The sequence below is a fragment of the Natator depressus genome, chromosome 4, assembly GCF_965152275.1.
Source record: "Natator depressus isolate rNatDep1 chromosome 4, rNatDep2.hap1, whole genome shotgun sequence".
NCBI lineage: Eukaryota > Metazoa > Chordata > Testudines > Cheloniidae > Natator > Natator depressus.
In genome coordinates, this window is record NC_134237.1 from 127,995,156 (window position 1) to 128,010,220 (window position 15,065).

Sequence of the window (15,065 nt, forward strand, 5' to 3'; positions counted from 1 at the left end):
TATCTTGGGAGGATAGGAAAAACCCCTCACAAGCTACAATATAGAATGCTCATTGTATTGATTTAACAGTTATTGCAACACCATTTTATTTTAACAACTGATGGCCTGAGTTCAGCTACCCTCGGCAGTGCCATAGTCTACTGCTCAAGAGCAACTGAACAAGTGTGAATCCAGATAAGAGTCTGCATCTTTCACGTACAGGCAACTAACACAAAGAATTAAGATTTATGGTAATTCCAAACTCCTACTACAGCTACATAGCAATTCTACCAGTCATCCAGTAATAGCCTATTCTAGTGCACTAATCAGAGAATGGCTGTCTTTAGTCTTTGGCTTCAAATTATTAGGTTGAATATTTTATACAGACAGATAACCCAAGATTACTTCCAGTAGTTCAATGTAAAATGTATTTTGCAAATTTTAAATTGAAGAACAGAAGGCTGCTTTTTCCCCTAGCCAGAATGAGAAGCGCAGCAAGCCAAGTTATAATTTTTAATGAGCCAACACACAAAAGAATGACTCTTCACTGTTTAAGAGGGAGGAAAATCTTAAACTGGCACAGGATGTGGGTTAACCAGACAGTTACTTGGAGAAACTGAATTATTCTAGAGTCTATGAACTCAAGGCTTCAAATCTCTCACTTCAAAACAAAGTCTGGAAGTGTACTTTGCTTCATTAGAAGAAAAAAGTGATACTTGATCATATTCTTCCCCTTTAGCTCCTGCAATGACATAATTCCTGATCTTTCTTCAGCCAGATCAGAGATGTACTGGAGACTGCTCAATGTTACTTTTGTATTTTAATCACCTCTTTATTACAATCATCTGTTCACCAATGATTTTTATCCAAGTTTGCCCCAATACGTTGCAGAATGGGGGGGAAACAAACCAATGGAAAAGGTAGTTTGTTTTTCATCTTTTTTTCTGTTCTAGTGCACACCAATGTATATATTATTACACATGAAAGGAAAAGACAAATTAAGCTTTAATTAGAATCCTTTTCTTCTCCAATGTAGAGCAGAATGACAGAAAGGTGCATAACACACTTTAACAACCTATTATATGCAGGTGTTTGGGAGAGGACATAGGATAAATCAAAAGACTTAGTAAACTACAGATCCAGGAGCCCAGACACTTTAAACAAGGTACAAGGTGGAGCTGCTTCCCAGTAATAAACTAAGGAAGGAGCCAGACCCACAGCTATCACTTTCCCACCCGCAATGACAAGCCAGAGCAGACAAACAACGGGGACTACTCCTACCACGTAATGAAAACAAGGCCAGGGCAACAACAAACACCCTTCACCCCGACAGGGCGTAAGGGCAGAGAACACTAAACCTACTTGGGGGTTCTACCCAGAAACTTGCCCACAGCACCATGTCCGCGCCCGCTCCTAGTCCCCCTTCCTCCCTGCACCCCCAGCCCCCACTATCCTGCCTGCAACCCCCCCCGCCCGCCCGCCTGCACCCTCCCACCTAGCCCCCTTGCCCATCACTTTCACCTCCCTTGCGCGCTCATCTCCCTCCTCTCCTCCCTTCCCCGGCAACCCACTGGCAGAATCCCCGCCACCTCGCCAGCCCCCATGCAGCCCCCTCGGTGCCGCTGCCCCGCCACCCGCTCACCTGCCGCCGGGCCGGGTCTCCTCCTCCTCCTCCTCGGGCTCCTGCTCCCCGGGCCCCGCAGCCGCCACCCCGGCCTCATCGTCCTCCACGATCCCGTCGGGCCCAGCGGGGAGAGCGGCGGGGGCCGCGGCCGCCCCGAGCCCGAACCCGACCTCGCCTCCACGGGCATCGCCGCGAGCCGGCTCGGGGGCCGCCGCCCCCAGCAGCACCAGCACCGCCAGGGCAGCCAGAGCGCTCCGGCACCGCGGCGCCCGCATGGAGCGGCCCCCTCAGCCCGGCCCCGCCGCGCCGGCCGCTAGGACATGAACACTCGCTCCCGCCACCAGGAGAACGGGGCACCGCCACGCCGCAACCAACCCCGCTCAGCCCGCCCCCTCCCGCCTGCCCGCGGCCACGTACCGGCGTCCTGCGCACAACCGCTCTTGCTGCTTCCCCCGCCTTCCGAGGGAGGAAGCCCATTTGACAGACGTGGTGTCATTCGAACCAGTACCTGTTTCTGATTGGTCTATCTGGCTCGACCGGGCGGGCACAGTGACGATGTTAGTCAACACACCTGCTGACCAATGAGATGTATACGCAGTCTCGCATACTAAATCAGACTGGCCAATGGAAAGAAGTCACTTCCTTTCCTTCTCTGTGATTCGGTACTCCGCCTTCAAACCTGTTCCTGATTGGATAATTTGGAGATGACGGAGGGAGCGCGACGATTGGGATCGGCTATCTCCGCCTCTTCCTGATTGGGCAACTCTAGTGTTTCATACGTGGCCGATTTTGAGTGTCGAAAGGGGCAGTCTCAATGGAGGCACCTGGGGCAAACCAAGAGGATGAGAAAATAGGGGGGTGTCTTAAAGGGACCGGGGCGGAATGGACTCGCCCGCTCTCAGGGGGCGGGGGAGCTGCAAAGACACAGTCAGGGCGGGGTTTGAGCTATGCCAGGGCTACGTGACCCAGGATCTCCTGATTCTGACAGGAGAGGCCCTAAAGGATCCTGGGATACGGGTGACACCTAGGCCGGGAGCCAGGTATATGGTCTAGAGAGGGGGAGCTGCTGCTTCTGTTCTCCCTGCTTCTTGACACCACCGCTGGGGATGGTCCGGGACATGGAGAGGCAGCAAATTCAGAACGGAGACAGGGAATTACTGTTTTCACCCAGCATGTGATTAGGCTGTGGAACTCACTGCCACAGGAAACTGTGGAGGCCAAGAACTTAGGAAGATTCAAAAAGGGATTGGGTGTTTATCTAGATAAGAAGAAGATCTAGATTTATCATAATTAATAATGTTTGTACTTCATGGTCCAAGAGACACAGACAAGGTTTTCATCTCGGGGCCAAAACACCAAAAACATCAAGACACTTGATCACAGCCTTTGATAGACCAAGGGACTACTTACACTTGATCTTAGCTCCAAGGAGCCGAAAAGCGCTAAAATAATGTCGTGGATGGGATCTTAAACTTCATGCTTTGCAGCTTCGACCAATCTCTGATTATTAGATGGTAGGGTGAGCATTCTGTGGTGGGCAGATTACCCTACCTCTGCTTGCTCTAGCGTTTTTACACCTTCCTTCTTCTGGTCGCTGTCAGAGACATGATACTTGCCTATGTGGCCCTCAGATCTGATCCAGTATATTGATTTGTATGTTCAACAGTGAGGAACCACAACACATGGCACCATGACCCCTCAGCCTGATAATACAAGGTATTGCTGTGACGGCACTGGCCATGGCCATGACATTGAGACATGGCATCAGTGCAGGATGTCATGGCACTTTGACAACACAAGGCATCACCTTGACTGTGTGGGGCATTGCTGTGACACTGACATATAGCACCAGAGCAGGGCATTGCAGCACTCCCACAAGAGCATCAGTTTGATGGATGCTGGCCTTACAATGCTCTGTGTGGAAGAAGTCTTTATTTCTTACCTGTCTGTACTGTACTGTACCCATGCCATACACGTTTGATATTATATACAAATAGTTAAAATGGTGTATAAGAGCTATTATTATAATTATTTATTTATGTGGCTGAGATATGCTGTGAAGTTTAGTTTTTGTCAACATGTTGCACCCTGGCATGATGCTTTTTAGTGTAGCAATGTGTAGCATGATGTCATTCAGTTGTTTCCACAGTATGCATCCGATGAAGTGAGCTGTAGCTCACGAAAGCTTATGCTCAAATAAATTGGTTAGTCGCTAAGGTGCCACAAGTACTCCTTTTCTTTTTGCGAATACAGACTAACATGGCTGTTACTCTGAAACCTGTCACACTGTGATGGCTGTTGAATGTATTGTTGTAGTGGAATGATATTTAGCTGCACTGTCAGCACATTACCTCTTGACATGATGATTAGACAGATTTTCATGGTATGATGTCATTGCATTGCCTTGCGGCATGATGGCATTCAGACATCTCAAAGCTATCTGAAAACTCTTAGACACATCAGCACTGCATTGTATCTTGGCATACTGATATTTAGGCCTTGTCTACACTACCGAGTTTTCTCGACAAAACAGCAGAGGTGTACACATTATAATGCTACTTTTGCCAACAAAACTCTCCTGTTTTGTTAACAAAATAAAACCACCTCTATGAGCTGCATAGAGCTTTTTGCACAAAGTTTTATCGACAAAGTGTTAGTGTAGACACTGCGCTTGGCTTTGTCACTGTAAATGGCCTCCAGGAGGTGTCCCATAATGCCCATCCTGACCGCTCTGGTCAGCAGTTCCAACTCCGCTGCCCTGCAGCCAGGTAAACAAGCATCTGCCCATCCCCTTTAAAGGCCTGGGAATTTTTCAAATTCCACTTCCTGTTTGCTCAGCATGGAGAGCTCACATTGCACCTTGATCATGGTGGCTCCACACGGCAAACGCTCTCCCCCTTGTACCACTGTGGAGCCATTGGATCTGCTGAGTATATGGCAAGAGGAGGCTGTTCAGTCCCTGCTGTGCTCCAGCCACAGGAACTTTGATACCTATGGGCAGATTTCTCTTGGCTTGTGTGAAAAGAGCTACAAATGGGACATGGTGCAGTGCCAAGCGAAGATACAGGCGATGAGGCAGGCATACCAGAAGGCAAGGGAGGCAAACCATCACTTCAGTGCTACACCGAAGACCTGCTGCTTCTACAAAGAGCTGGATGCTATCTTTGGTGGCGATCCCACCTTTGCCGCCATGGATACTTCTGCGGAGCTGGAGGTGGCAGAAAGTTGACCGAAGCCCGAGGATGAAGTCGTGGACGAAGAGGCGGAATTGGAGGATGTTGTGGAGCCCACGGCAGGGTCGCCAGGTAGGATGGCAAGTCAGGAACACTTCTCCACTCCAGAAGTGTCTAGCTAGTCCGAGCAGTACATCTCCAGTGAGCAAGAAGCAGGAGAGGAGACCCCTGGTAAGTGATCTTTTTGAGTTGATGCTGCTTGGTTATATGACATTCAGCTTTCTTTTGCTTTGTGTACTGTAGAAGTGGGTGAAGGGACAGAAATGTGAAAGACTAGCTGTGTCTGAGTGTGCTACAAATACCCCTGTGCAGGTAAGCAGCACAGCGGAACAGTGTGTTGATGCACACCAAGATTTCATGGGAATCCTCCAGAGAGATCTCTAGGAAACTTTCTTGGACGTACTTGCCAATCCTCTGCCAAAGGTTCCTTGGCAGAGCTGCTTTGTTCTTCCCCCATTGAATGAAACTTTCTCATGCCACTCGGAAATCACTTGTGCAGGGACCAAAGCACTTACAGGCAAGTAGCATATGGACCAGGTCTGAAGTCACACGTGTGTAGTAGATGCACCCTTACATCCTTGCTTACCCTCAGTAATGAGATACCTGATTCAATGATCCACACCTGTGGAAAATGATGGCAGAATATGGAGAATTTGGCAGAATGTGTCCGTAGTCGCCTGCACCGATACCCGTAAATTATCACCATCCCTCTTTACCCCAGGTGTTACCAGATTTGCCCGTTACTTTGGGGTACATTCACTTATTAGGGTTACTCTTCTGGGGGTGGAGATTCTGTAATTCTATCAATGTACTGCGTGTGTCACTTGTGTTCTCATACAGAGCTCTACTTCTCCCTTCTGCATGCCCCTCCCAGTGGAGCTATCTTGCAGGACCTAGGTTCCCCAGGGGTGGGTTCCTCCAGCCCCAGAGTCAGATGAACACATGCACACGTTAACAGAGCATGTCTGAGAGGACTGGGTCAATCAGCACTCCCAAGCTGACCCCTTATATGTCCCTGGACTCAGCAGGCTGGGTTGAGCAACACTTTCAAGCTGTCACCCTCCTATGCCATGGGCACCGCACTGGAATAGAGCACGCCTGAGCAGCTGGGTCGAGCAGCACTTTCGAGTTGCCATCTTCCTATGCTACAAGGTCAGCACAGATCTGTCCCCACTTTCATGTTACAATTGTTCTGGTAGTAACCCACTTGATGAGAAAACCCTACATGATTTTTGGGCGCTGCAGGAATCTTTACCTTAGGTAAGAGGAGCGTTACTGCAGAGCGAATGGGGAAGCCAAAAACACAAAAGAGAGAGAGTGAGAGAGGGAGGGAAGCAACAGGCGTAACCATAAAAGTTATTTATGGCTAGGTAATAACCATACAACAAGGAAAGCCAAACAAACAAAACAGTTACAATATTAAATGACAGGTTTCAGAGTAACAGCCATGTTAGTCTCTATTCGCAAAAAGAAAAGGACTACTTGTGGCACCTTAGAGACTAACCAATTTATTTGAGCATAAGCTTTCGTGAGCTACAGCTCACTTCATCGGATGCATACTGTGGAAAGTATAGAAGATCTTTTTATACACACAAAGCATGAAAAAATGGGTGTTTACCACTACAAAAGGTTTTCTCTCCCCCCACCCCACTCTCCTGCTGGTAATAGCTTATCTAAAGTGATCACTCTCCTTACAATGTGTATGATAATCAAGGTGGGCCATTTCCAGCACAAATCCAGGGTTTAACAAGAACGTCTGAGGAGAGGGGGAGGGGGTAGGAAAAAACAAGGGGAAATAGGTTACCTTGCCTAATGACTTAGCCACTCCCAGTCTCTATTCAAGCCTAAGTTAATTGTATCCAATTTGCAAATGAATTCCAATTCAACAGTCTCTCGCTGGAGTCTGGTTTTGAAGTTTTTTTGTTGTAATATTGCAACTTTCATGTCTGTAATCGCGTGACCAGAGAGATTGAAGTGTTCTCCGACTGGTTTATGAATGTTATAATTCTTGACGTCTGATTTGTGTCCATTTATTCTTTTACGTAGAGACTGTCCAGTTTGACCAATGTACATGGCAGAGGGGCATTGCTGGCACATGATGGCATATATCACATTGGTGGATGTGCAGGTGAACGAGCCTCTGATAGTGTGGCTGATGTGATTAGGCCCTGTGATGGTGTCCCCTGAATAGATATGTGGGCACAGTTGGCAACGGGCTTTGTTGCAAGGATAAGTTCCTGGGTTAGTGGTTCTGTTGTGTGGTATGTGGTTGCTGGTGAGTATTTGCTTCAGGTTGGGGGGCTGTCTGTAGGCAAGGACTGGCCTGTCTCCCAAGATTTGTGAGAGTGTTGGGTCATCCTTCAGGATCGGTTGTAGATCCTTAATAATGCGTTGGAGGGGTTTTAGTTGGGGGCTGAAGGTGACGGCTAGTGGCGTTCTGTTATTTTCTTTGTTAGGCCTGTCCTGTAGTAGGTGACTTCTGGGAACTCTTCTGGCTCTATCAATCTGTTTCTTCACTTCCGCAGGTGGGTATTGTAGTTGTAAGAATGCTTGATAGAGATCTTGTAGGTGTTTGTCTCTGTCTGAGGGGTTGGAGCAAATGCGGTTGTATCGCAGAGCTTGGCTGTAGACGATGGATCGTGTGGTGTGGTCAGGGTGAAAGCTGGAGGCATGTAGGTAGGAATAGCGGTCAGTAGGTTTCCGGTATAGGGTGGTGTTTATGTGACCATCGTTTATTAGCACTGTAGTGTCCAGGAAGTGGATCTCTTGTGTGGAGTGGTCCAGGCTGAGGTTGATGGTGGGATGGAAATTGCTTCCCTGCTTTTCTGGTCCCAGAGGTCAGTGCGGTTCTTGCCTTGGAATCTCTGTTCTCCATTCTGTATGCTAATGGAGATGCCCTGTCCCATCTTCGATGCAAATGAGGCTAGGGGAGTTGCCTTAATCCTATCACCCTTGTCCCAAGGGGTTTAGGTGTGTCTCCCACCTCCTTTTCATTGCTTTTTGTAAGTCTTTCTTCTGATTAGTTTTGGTTCAAGCAGAGGCTGTGGGGTGGGAGGGAATGGGTGTCCTTCGTGAGTCAGACAGGCTGGATACTGTGCCCTGGTTCCCCAAGAACCAGGTAACAAAGGCCATAGACATAGGGTAAGATGACATTTACACACACTGGTGCAGCACAGCCTTGTAGCATGAAAATATTTAGACACAACAGTGAGCACAAGGTATTAAATAGAACACGATGCTAACGGGCAATGCTATGAACTGCCATGTCCAAAGTTAACTCTGTTACACTTAAAAATTAGTACTGTCCCAGAGAAAACATAGTGCTCTCCCACCTGAATTCCAGTAACATATCTCTTGCCAGTTTGAAATAACAGCCCAGGGTGTTTATAGCTACTAGTAACCAGAAAAAGTAATAAATATCAGATTATAACTGAACTTCAAATCATTTTACTTGTTCTCAAGAGTCGGTTCTGGTTCATAAAAAACTTTTATTATACCTAGAATATGGCATTGTGCAATTTAAAATTGATTGATTTCCTCTTCTGGGAGGTTAATTCAATAGGTGATGTGGCAATGATATATGCAAGTCCTTAAAACAAACACCTATATTATGTACAGGAAAGTATGTTACACAATATAAAAAAAAATTGTGCCAGGAAAACAAAACTTCCTTCTGTGTGATGGGAACTGCATTCAGTCCTGATAGTATTTATTAGATTAATTTTGATCCAGTATAGTATCAACTTAATATCTGACCAGTCATTTATCTGGAAACTATAAGGTGCAATTGCAGGAAGCTGTAGTCAGTCTAAAAGGTATTTTTCATCTAAATACCATCTTCTTCTTAGGGCACGTGCAACGTGCCTCAGATGGCATGTGACCAGGATTCATCACCGAATTTGGTCCACTGGTTGGAAACTATCGTGATGTTTCAGGACTATATTTAGGTAGATGCTTTCTATAACTAATAGGGCTGGGCAGTGAAAGAAATAATGTGCCATCTTGTGGCCTGTCCATGTTGCAACAAGTGAAAAATACATTAATGTACCTTGAGACTCTCACTCCAAGGGTGATGTAAATTAATACTGTTCAGAGTGATGATAATTAGCAGAGTGCTTTCCATCCAGAAGAATTCAAACATAATCTAGGGACTACACAGATAAGAATCACTTTACCCACAACCACCACTGAGAGCCTGTCATGTGCAGAGTGAAATGCAGCGACTTTTCAAACAGTACAACAGATCAAAACACAGTATAACAGAGACAAAAACTAAAGAAAGTTGTATCCAGCTGATATATTTCTGAACCTGAGATTGCAGGGTAAAATTTTAAGTAGGCAGAATGAAATGACCTACACGGGGATATGACAACACCACCAAGATTAAAGGGATACTAACAGTTTGAAAAGTAGTCAATTTTAAAAAAAATAGAAGTATTTTCAGATAGTAAGCCTGCCCTTGAATCTCCCTTGTCCATTTGTGCAGAAATACAGTCACATTAGTTTAGTTTTTTTAAATGTTTTTCTCATTCCTGTTGTCATGTGAAAGATCAATATGATTAATCATTAATTTGACCTGCTACATTGTGTGAAAACCACAAACTGCCTGGTCTTTGCTAGGATTTTACTTTGCATTATTTATCACATGTAAGCTAACTCAAGAGAACACACCTTTTTTTCTTAGGAACACCAGGCCAAAGAGGGGAAGCAATGCTAGGACTACCTAGGGACACAGTGAAACTGACTATACACAAAGTTGCATGCATGAAGTAAGCATGAGGAACAAACAGAAAAATAATTCTTTTAGTTAAAGGAATCATAGGTGTCACTTGAAATGCCACTCAGAAATAAAAATATTCAGACACAGAAATGTGATTTTTCAGTTGACAGGGTCCCTTTATACACCCTACTCTTGCAAAGTGGTGAGTGGTCAAGAACTTCACTCGAATCTCTTCTAAGCTCTTTGGGGGCAGGGACTACCTTAATGTTGTGTTTGTACAACACCTAGCAAAATGGGGATCTGGTACATGACTGGGGCTCCTTCGTACGCCTATAATACAATCCAAATAAATAAGCAGTATACAGAACAATCCTGATAAACTGAACCTTAGGCCTGGTCTACACTTAAAAGTTACACTGATATAACTATTTTGTTTAGGGGTGCGATTTTCATACCAAAATGATTACACCAATAAAAGCCCTAGTGGGGATGCAGTTATACCAGTATAAAGGTGATTCATACCAGTATAATTATTCCCCTTCCCATATGGGAATAGTTCTACACATGCAAGCACCTTTATGCCAATATATGTCTTCACTGGTGGGGGGGAGGGGGTTGCACTGCTTTGATTATATCAGTGTAGCTAAAGTGGTATAACTTTCTAATGTCGACAAGTCCTTACTTAACCAGCATTGGGCCATGTCCCTTTGGCTTGTAATTTGTCTCTTGAACTGGGGCTCCCTCTCTTCACTGTGCCCTGGGTTGCCCCATCCTGGAACACATCTGTCGGTATCTTCTGCTGAAGGGTTCCTGTACCCGTTCCAACCGCATCACACACATCTGTAGGCTTGGCTTGGGGAATGAGCACAGCTTGACTAGTGGAGTCAACCAGCCTTGGGGAAGCCCTCTGGCAGTTTCTGTAATATGGAGAGTAGGCTTTGGAGCTGGTGCTCCTGGATAGAGAAAACCTACATGCAGACTTCAAAGCCCGCATCCGAATCCCTGTACCATACTGACGCCAAGCCATTCCTGGCTACAGGTCATACGGTTTGGGCTTCTCAGGTCTTTCTTAAGGCACTTTCCCTAGTGAAAATGGTCGAGCGTTACCACATTGTCTCAAGAAGTTCTCTTCAAATGTAATAGGCTTAGATACCTCCCGTTTTGTTAAAGCAGCGGAAAGCAGGGTTGGTGCTGGGTGTAGTCATTTTCTGAGTGTCAGCCAAGCACATGATCTTACAAAAGGAACTTTAGCCACTTTCAAATAGAGATGGGTTTGGCTGGAACTCAAGAGGGGGAAAAGTTGAAAAACAGTAAGCCTTCTCTTGTGCTTGTGTCGTGCATTGGTTTGGGCCCAGTCCCGTACAATGTATAATTTGTACATTGGTATAAATGAATCTAGCCAGAGCTAAACAAATACAATTAAGCTATATCTGTACAGTAGCTTTTCTTTCACAACACCACCACATTTATGCATCCATGCCTAACTTGCTGCATTACGATATTGGTATTACTGCATTGTGATGTCTGGATAGCTACTCCATAATGCCTCTGCAAGGGGTAGAGTTGGGATGCTCCTACAACATGTGGGTCCAGGCGCTCTGAGATGCCCTACCACACAAACAGCTCGGAGGAAGGAGTGCCACTTAGATGGTTCCACAAACATGGTCAAACAGGTCTGTCCACACTGAAAAACAAAGTGCACCTACTAATCACAGAAGGATAAACCATGTCCCAGCTTAACTGCTAGCAGGAGTGACACATGGATACTAACTGAGTATAATATTGCCAACCCTAAGATCAAAAATCATGCATCTGACCTCCAACAATCCTGAGACTGGTTTAAAAATCATGAGATTAAAAAAAAACCCACAATACAAGTGACATAAGAACATAAAACTGACATAATGGGTCAGACTAATGGTCCCTCTAGCCCAGTGTCCTGTCTCTGATGGTGGCCAGTGCCAGGTGCTTCAGAGGCAATGAACAGGACAGTTCTGAGTGATCCACCCTCTGTCGCAGCTTCTAGCAGTTGGAGGTTTACGAACACCCAGAGCACGGGGTTGTGTCCCTGACCATTTTAGCTAATAGTCATTGATTAACTTATGCTCTGTGAACTTATCTAATTCTTTTTTTGAACCCAGTTATACTTTTGGCCTTCACAACCCTATGGCAATTAGTTTCACAGGCTGACTGTACATAGTGTAAAAAAAAAGTACTTCTTTTTATTTATTTTAAACCTGCTGCCTATTAACATTGGTTTCTTTTTATTTGCTTTCTGGGTTTTGAACCTTTGAGATTCATATTTTTAAGCTCTTCTCTGCAACCACACTAGAAACTTGCTTTTTTTTTTTTAAAAAAAAAAGAGAGAGATGAGAATCTAGTGTAACAAAATAATCCCAGGAGCTGGGGCTTTAAGGAAAGCACTAAATAGCATGAGATTTGTGATAAATTCAAGTGAACAGACAACCCTGTGAGTTTTAGAGATTATCTACACTTGAAACACTGCAGTTGCACCACTGTAGTGCTTCAGTATAGCCACTGCCTATATTGGCAAGTGAGATTCTCCTGTTGGTGTAGTTAATCCACCTTCCTCAGAGGTGGTAGCTAGGTTGATGGACGAGGTCTTCTGTTGACCTAGCGCTGTCTAGGCTGGGGGTGAGGTCAGCTTAACTATGTCACTCAGGGGGTGTGGATTTTTCACACCCCTGGGCAATGTAGCTGGGTCATCCTAATTTTTTAGTGTAAACCAAGCCGTAACTATGTTCTCTGGTGAGGTTACAAACTCAGGCCTTTGTCTACCTTGGGAATTTGCCCTGATCCCAGCAGTCAATGGCCAGCCATCGATGGAGTTGCACTAGTTCAAGCCCTAAGCATACACAAGGAAAGTTGCAATTTGCATAGGAGATGCTCTCTCCTGCTTGAAAACAGGGTAACACCACAGTCCTGGCTTTCCTTGTCTACACTTGAGCCTGATCTACACTAAAAAAATTAGGTTGACATAGCTACGTCCCTCAGTAGCGTAAAAAATCCACACCCGGAAACGATGTACTTAGGCTGAACTAACCTCAGGTGCAGACAGCAGTAGGTCAGGGAAGAATTCTGTCACCCTAGCAACCACCTCTTGAGGTGGCTTAACTACAGCAAGGGGCATCAACACAGGTAGCGTCTACACTGAACTGCTATAGTGACGCAACTGCAGCACTACAGCTTATGCTGCTGCCGCATTTCAAGCGTAGCTTTGCACTGGTGAAGCTACATCACAAACTATTTGCTTATCATAAATAAAGATAGTTTAGGAAAGATGATATAGGTCACCATCCACTCAAATCCAACCTATCCTGCACTTCAGTGAAGATGTTGATTGAAAAGGCTGGCAGATGCCCTTTCTCTGTAGCTGTAGTATTTGTGCTCCCTCAGCACAATACACATTGAGACATTCTTGAAGCCAGACCCTTCAATGACTGATGCAGGGATAAAAATCAGGCCCCAGTATTTTGTATTTTGCTTCAGTTTTCTATCACCATCAAGACCACAGTTCAGCACAGCACTTAAGGACACGCTTAACCTCAAGTCCCATTGAAGTCATTGGGACTGAAGCACCTGCTTATAACTAAGCCTGTGTTTAAAGAGCTTTGCTGAATCGATGCTAACACTCCAGAACTGAAGGCATGCTGCTGTTGTCTCAGGGAGCAGTCACACCTGTTATGGATAGCAGCAGCCCAAACACCAAGCTCACTAAATCAGACTTCAGGTTAATGCAACATGGAAGAAAATGATTTTTGGTAGCTGGCTTTTTCTGATAGAAATTGCATCCCACGTGTGGATTTGCACTGTAAAATAGACTATTCTGCAGGCAGCGCACAATTCACTAGAAAAGGTCTCTTGCAGCTAGTAGAAAAGTCCAGCCTTTTTCACATACTGACTCCTTAATAGCAAGTCACTGACAGCTTGCATAAAGGAAGGCTGGCTTGGATCAACCAAGTTTGATTTCTGGACAAAAGAGGCTCTGCTGGAAGAATGCCCCATTGTTTGAAGACCAGCGCTCCAGCATTGCCCAGTGAGCCATGACAAAGGGGATTATTTCGAGTCCCTAAAAATCACAGCAACATTGTGGAGAGTTCTCACCACAAGCTCCGAGGTACGTCAAGAAGCACTGAGGCACGTCAGTGAAGTATAAAAAGTTAAAAAAGCAACAGAGGCTTTTTCGTTATCAGAACCAAAGTGAATGGATGTTCTCTAGTCACTTGTGGGCTGAATTTTTCAAAAGTGCTGCTGAGCACCAGCAGCTCCCATTAACTTCAGTAGGATTTGTAGGTGCTCAGCACCTCTGAGAACCAAGTCACTTTTATTTAAATGCCTAAATATGGATTTAGAAGCCTAATTTTAAGCACCCAAGACTGAAAATTTTGGTCTATGAAATTTTGTCCTTAAATATCAATGACCGCCTCCCCTCTAATTTCCTGGATTCTTGGCCAGGATTTAGGAAAAACAACAACAACAAAAAAGATTCCCTCCTCCCGCGCACCTTCACTGCCTGAAAACCCAAATTAGACTTTATAGTGAACCCCATGCATCCTAGGACGGGGCTGTACAACTTTGGTCAATGATGTGTGGATACAAGTCCCAACACGTTCAGGAAAGCTTATAGTCAGGTGCCTCACTACTGCATCTCAGTGTTTTGATATAAGGATCTCCCGCTAAGCTCGGACACAGCACCCCGTCTTGGTGTCTAGACCCTATCTGCACTAGAAAAGCAGGAACATGTTAAAACTTCCATCTCGCAAGGTTGTATTGCCAACATGGTTGGAGCATATAAATTTATTTAAAACAGTTTTTAAAATATTGGTAGACTAAATGGTGATCAAACTAGGGAGTGACCTAGGATAAAATTGTTCAATGGTTCCTAAGGGATTTAGATGCCTAAACAATATCAACTTTCAATATGATTTAGGTGCTTAAATCACTAAGGCACTCTTGAAAATGCTACCCTTAGTCTCAAGTATTTTTAAAGTAGATTTAACAAAGTTATGTCATGTTCCCACTGGCAGGAGGAGATCTGAAACTTTTGGATAACTGGCTGTTCAGATAAAAAGAACTAACTAATTAACTAAAGCCTGGATTACACTTAAAAAATCGACTCAACCTAACTACATCACTTAGGGCTGTGAAACATTTTGCAGCCTGAGCTCTGTAATTAGGTCGCCTAATCCTCAGTGTAGATGCAGCAAAGTCCAGGGAAGAAGTCTTCTGTGAACCTAGGTACTGCCTCTTGGAGAGGTGGATTAAAACTGCACAGATGGAAAACCCCCTTACAGGGATGTAGGAAGCATGGACAGGCAGAGCACTAAGCAGCTGAAGTGGAGCCATGGCCTAACATAGGGCTGCAGGGGGCCCACTGTGGTTTCAGGGAACTAGGATTTTTCAGATAAAGGGAACTGGGGGTAAACTGGAGTTTGTTAGTCTCTAAGGTGCCACAAGTCCTCCTTTTCTTTTCGTGGATACAGACTAA

General features: G+C 45.2%; 1 protein-coding gene across 1 annotated transcript in view; it reads right to left on the bottom strand.

Moving 5' to 3' along the window:
• The window catches only part of EIF2AK3 (eukaryotic translation initiation factor 2 alpha kinase 3), a 72,597-nt gene extending 70,856 nt beyond the window's left edge, over positions 1–1,741 (bottom strand). Inside the window, exon 1 of the mRNA XM_074951897.1 lies at positions 1,622–1,741. The gene's annotated coding sequence lies outside the window, so the exon portion shown is untranslated. The remainder of the gene's footprint in view (positions 1–1,621) is intronic.
• Positions 1,742–15,065: the final 13,324 nt, after the last annotated feature.